Here is a 4,634-nt window from a genome sequence, read left to right as displayed (position 1 = left end):
GGCTCTACAAGTTTATATCTTTTTACTCTTTCTTCCAAATTACTTTCCTCAGGAGTATTTTTTATCTTTTTTATAATTTTGCTTTAATATTGTCCTTTTCATAGACCAGCTCCAGATTATATGCCTCATTTGGTCTTTCCCAGTAGGCTATTTTTCATTGTGTTAATTTTTTTTTTTAAGAACTCACCTAGAATCTCTGGTGGGCACAGTTTAAAAAAATAAATCCAACTGTGCGGAGCATCTTTAGCTATGAAGCTGATCATTCTCTCTTATCTGTTAGGATTATTTTATCTGCTTTGACAGTAAGGAATCAGTAAAGGAACTTTCAAGATACTTGGTTGAAAGGGATATCACATTTCTTTTAAGGAAAGAATTGGATGAACTGAAAAATGCATTAATGATTTTCTATATTATCTTCAGGTGAAGGAGTTGTTGAGATTGTGTAAGAGAAAATGTAAATTTATAGCTTTCTAATATGATCAAGAAACTGTTTTTCTGTTTTGTTGCTAGGATAATGTGTTTTCTTCATCAGGTTAATAAGGAATAAATCCTAGTAACAATTATGTGCTTATGAGAAGCAGGATGGCCTAGTGACAAGAGCACGGGTCTGGGAGTCAGAGGATCTGGGTTGTAATCCTGTCTCTTTCCACTCGTCTGTCATGTGACCTTGGGCAAGTGATTTAATTCAATTCAATCGCATTTAACTTCTCTATGCCTCAGTTACTTCATCTGTAAAATGGAGTTAAGACTCCAAGCTCCATGTGAGACACGGACTGTGTCCACCCCGCTGCTTAGTATAGTGACTGGCATATAGTATGTGCTTAACAAACACCATTAGAAAATAAACATTTTGTTTGTAATTATATGTTGCTATAAGGCTTTTTAAGTGTGGAAACATTACTCTCTATCCATAAGTAACTGGTGTAGTTTCATCGATATTTGCTCCCAGAAAATGTTAAAAGTTACCGATTTTCTTGTGTGATTTTTCCTTATGTTGCTGCTGTACCATCCTCAAAATTAACTTCGCTGGGCAGGATTTTTTTGAAGAGAACAAAATGCTTCCATAATTAAGTGCTGGCATTGGCATTTCCTTCTCAAATAGCAGACAGTGCTCACAAATAAGGTCGTTGGTGTTTTAAAATAATTACATAATAAAGATGGCCCCCTAGAAATGGTCAGACCGGCCAGTAATTTAGTGCTGGAATGGAACTTTATTAAAACAAACAACCAATCAAGGATTAACTTCATCTTGGGTCTTGATACTTAGTGTACTGCAGCTGTTATACTCCTGACTAGGAAAAATTAAAGAGAGATAAAAATTATGCCTTCCATCAAGGAAATCAATAATCTCAGAAGAGTTAGCAATTGAAGAACTGATCAGAAGATAATAGAAAGCCTTTAAAACCTTATACATTTTTTAAATCTAACATAACTCCAGGATTTATGAATTTGCTAGCAGAAGTGCTTATGGGAATGAATTTCAAAGGATCAGACAATGATAACAATGCACGCAGGATTATGTTTTCATGCAAATAATTGAACAAAACATAATTAACAATGACAACTTGCTGAACCATGCCTGAAAAGATGATCTGGTTGTATTAATTGTGCTGCCATAACCCCAACTGGAGAACTCTCTAGAAGCCAATTAAGAATATTCACCACATAAAATGTTACCTGAACTCCAGCTTTACTTAAATAATCATCTAGCCATTGTTAGTCATTGTCATCCTTGATATTTCAATGCCTCATCACAGGTCAAAGCTATATTGAGTTTTAATTCACCTACCTATACATACCTGCAGAGGCTGAAGGTGAAAGAGGCAGACATAGGGCAGGGTGGCAGATGATGCGGGGGAGGGAGGGAGGAAGGGCAAAAGAGAGAAGGAGAGGGGGAAAGAGGTAAAAAAAGAACTAACTAAGGTCTCTTTGGAAAGAGTTTGTCCACAAATTCTTTTGTATTATGCTCTCTCAAGTATTTAGTTAAATGTAAGCATTCAATAAATACCATTGGCCAATCCCAAAATGATGCTCTTGACTGGGGAATGATCACTGGCTTAATAATCAAAGTCATTAGAATTAAGTGAAATAGCCAACTGTAGTTATTCAAAAAGATTCTAGATTATAAACTCATGGTGGGCAGGGAATGTGTCTACCAACTGTTACAGTGTACTGTTCCAGATGCTTGGTTCAATTATCTGAAAACAGTAAGCCCTTAATAAATGATTGATTGATTTTCAATCATGGTTAAAATACATTTGAGACACACTATGGAAGGGAAAGTAAAGAGAGGAAGAGAACGCAGCATGGATCAGGCTGTGGTGGAATAAGTGTAGACATGTGTACTTTTATCACACTTGCCAGACTGTGATTTTTTCTTAAGGTATTTGTAAAGCTCTTGCTATGAGTTAAGGTAGATACAAGCTAAACAGGTTGGACACAGTCCATGCCCAACATGGGTCCCACAGTCTTACTTCCCATTTTACAGATAATGTAACTGCGGCACAGAGATGTGAAGTGACTTGGCCAAAATCACACAGCAAACAAGTGGCAGAGTGGGGATTAGAACCCAAGTCCTTCTGACTCCCAGGCCATGATTTTGTATTCTTACTCCTCCAACCTCAGATCCAGAGTCTCCCTGGCTCAAAGTGTGCTATGTACTCACTTGTGTCTACAGAATCACACATTTTTCTAGATCAGAAACTACAACTTGGATCATCAATCCTTATAATTTTATGAGGTTATGATCAAAGAGGGATGGTTGATAAACAGAGGCATTGTAAACATCGGGATACCAAGATACAGGCTTAAAAATAGAGGCAGGCCAGAACAAAGCACTGGGGCAAATACACATTCAAATTAATAGTCCCTGTCCCATGAGGGAGTCATTACCTCATTCAGGGGAGGCTGGTTGGGGCAGTGAATTCTCCCATGAAGATCCAGAAACTGGGGATGCTGCAACTCTGGCTTCTTGTCTTTTCTTGAGAGAAGCAGCATGGCCTGGTGGATAGAGCATGGGCCTGGGAGTCAGAAGGATCTGAACCTGGCTCCTCCAATATGTCTCCTGTGTGACCTTGGACAAGTCACTTCACTTCTCTGTGCCTCCATTACCTCTTCTGTAAAATGGGGATCAAGATTCTGAGTCTCATGTGGGACAGGGACTGTGTCCAACCTCATTTGTTTGCATCCATCCCAGCAATTAGAAAAGTGCCCGGTACATAGTAAGCTCTTAAAATTATCATTATTATTATTTCCTTGTAATGACCTCCAGATTAGAGACTTCAGGTCTTCTTTAGCGTCTGTCCCTAGGTTTTATCAATGTTGACAGCCTTTCCTAATTTCCCATCCAAAAACAACAACAATAACAAAGAAAAAAATAAGTTGGCGAAATCACTAGTTCTTCCTTTCTCTTAATCTGTGAGCCCCTGTGAGACAGGGACGGTGTCTAGAACAGTGCTTAGTATGTAGGAAATGCTCAACAAATACCCCAATTATCACCCTCTTTTCCTCCAGGTGGTGATGGTTCTAAATGGGAGGAGCTGGTTCTGGCAGCTGCCTTTCTCTGGTAGCTCTCAGAATTCTAGTGGGGGTGGAGCTCTGGTTCAGTGGTTGTTAGCTTCCCTTTGTGCTCCACTCCTGTCAGAGGGGTATCATTACCCACCTAGGATATTAACTATCAGGTTCATATAATCATTGACAACATTAACCATTGCTTTTTGCCTAAGCAATTCAATAGTTTCACAAGTATGAGGCAAATTCATTTTTCTTCAACAATTTACAGTGATTTGTCCTATCAGTGGTATTTATTGAGTGCTCACTATGTGCGGAGTACAACAGAATTACCTCAAAGTATTTTCTCTTCATCAGTAAAGCAGGAACAAATATCAATGGGTCTCAGCTAATTAATATAGGAGAGAAAGTACAGTCTGCATATATTAGACAACTTTCCCATTTGTCTTTTGGTGGGTGATTGCAACAGAACTGATTAGGAGCCCAAAATAAATGCAATGGTTTACTTTCTTTGTTCCCTTCCAAACACATATGTAAAAAAAACAAACCAATAAGAAAATGAATGAAGCAAATTGCATCCTATTACAAAAAATACCCTTCTTCTGACCTATTAGTTTTAAATACCACCTGATTCATCATCATCATAATACAATTTAGACTTCAAAACCTAATTGCCAACTTTTGGAGTCACAACGGACCTTGTAAATGCTATTAGAAATCAAGCCCTATTTCCCATAGCGTAGGGGGCAAAAAAAAGTCAGGTTACAATAATACATGAGATGATAAAATTGTCATTTCCTCAGGTGAAAAGATCCCTGAAGACTTTGGCTGAGAAATTCATATTGACTTATGACAAGATTCTACCATGGCAAAGAATTTGGAGAATTCTAAATTTGAATGAGAGTAATTCTACTGCCAGTATTCTACAATGCAGACTCTAAAATCAATGAGTCAGGTACTTAATGGATGCTGACTGCATGCAGACTACTGTGGTAGATGCAAGACATTCAGAGTAGATACAGTCCTTGTCCTGCATGGCCCTTACAGTCTAAAGAGGGGAGCGTGTTAAAAAAAAAAATGGTATTTATTGAGCACTTACTTTGTGCCGAGCACTGTATTAAGCA

The 4,634-nt window shown here is 38.1% G+C and overlaps 1 long non-coding RNA gene across 1 annotated transcript; it reads right to left on the bottom strand.

Annotated features, from left to right (window-relative positions):
- Nucleotides 1-1,191: 1,191 nt before the first annotated feature.
- On the bottom strand, nucleotides 1,192-2,995 carry LOC114818228. Its single transcript, XR_003766072.2, has 2 exons — nucleotides 2,893-2,995; nucleotides 1,192-1,292 (listed from the first exon to the last, which is right to left on the bottom strand). It is a non-coding gene; the product is annotated as an uncharacterized LOC114818228 (long non-coding RNA).
- Between the last annotated feature and the right edge of the window lie 1,639 nt (nucleotides 2,996-4,634).

Source organism: Ornithorhynchus anatinus, chromosome 18 (genome assembly GCF_004115215.2).
Source record: "Ornithorhynchus anatinus isolate Pmale09 chromosome 18, mOrnAna1.pri.v4, whole genome shotgun sequence".
Lineage (NCBI taxonomy): Eukaryota > Metazoa > Chordata > Mammalia > Monotremata > Ornithorhynchidae > Ornithorhynchus > Ornithorhynchus anatinus.
The sequence above is the reverse complement of the archived record's forward strand: the minus strand, read 5'-3'. Positions and strand labels throughout refer to the sequence as shown.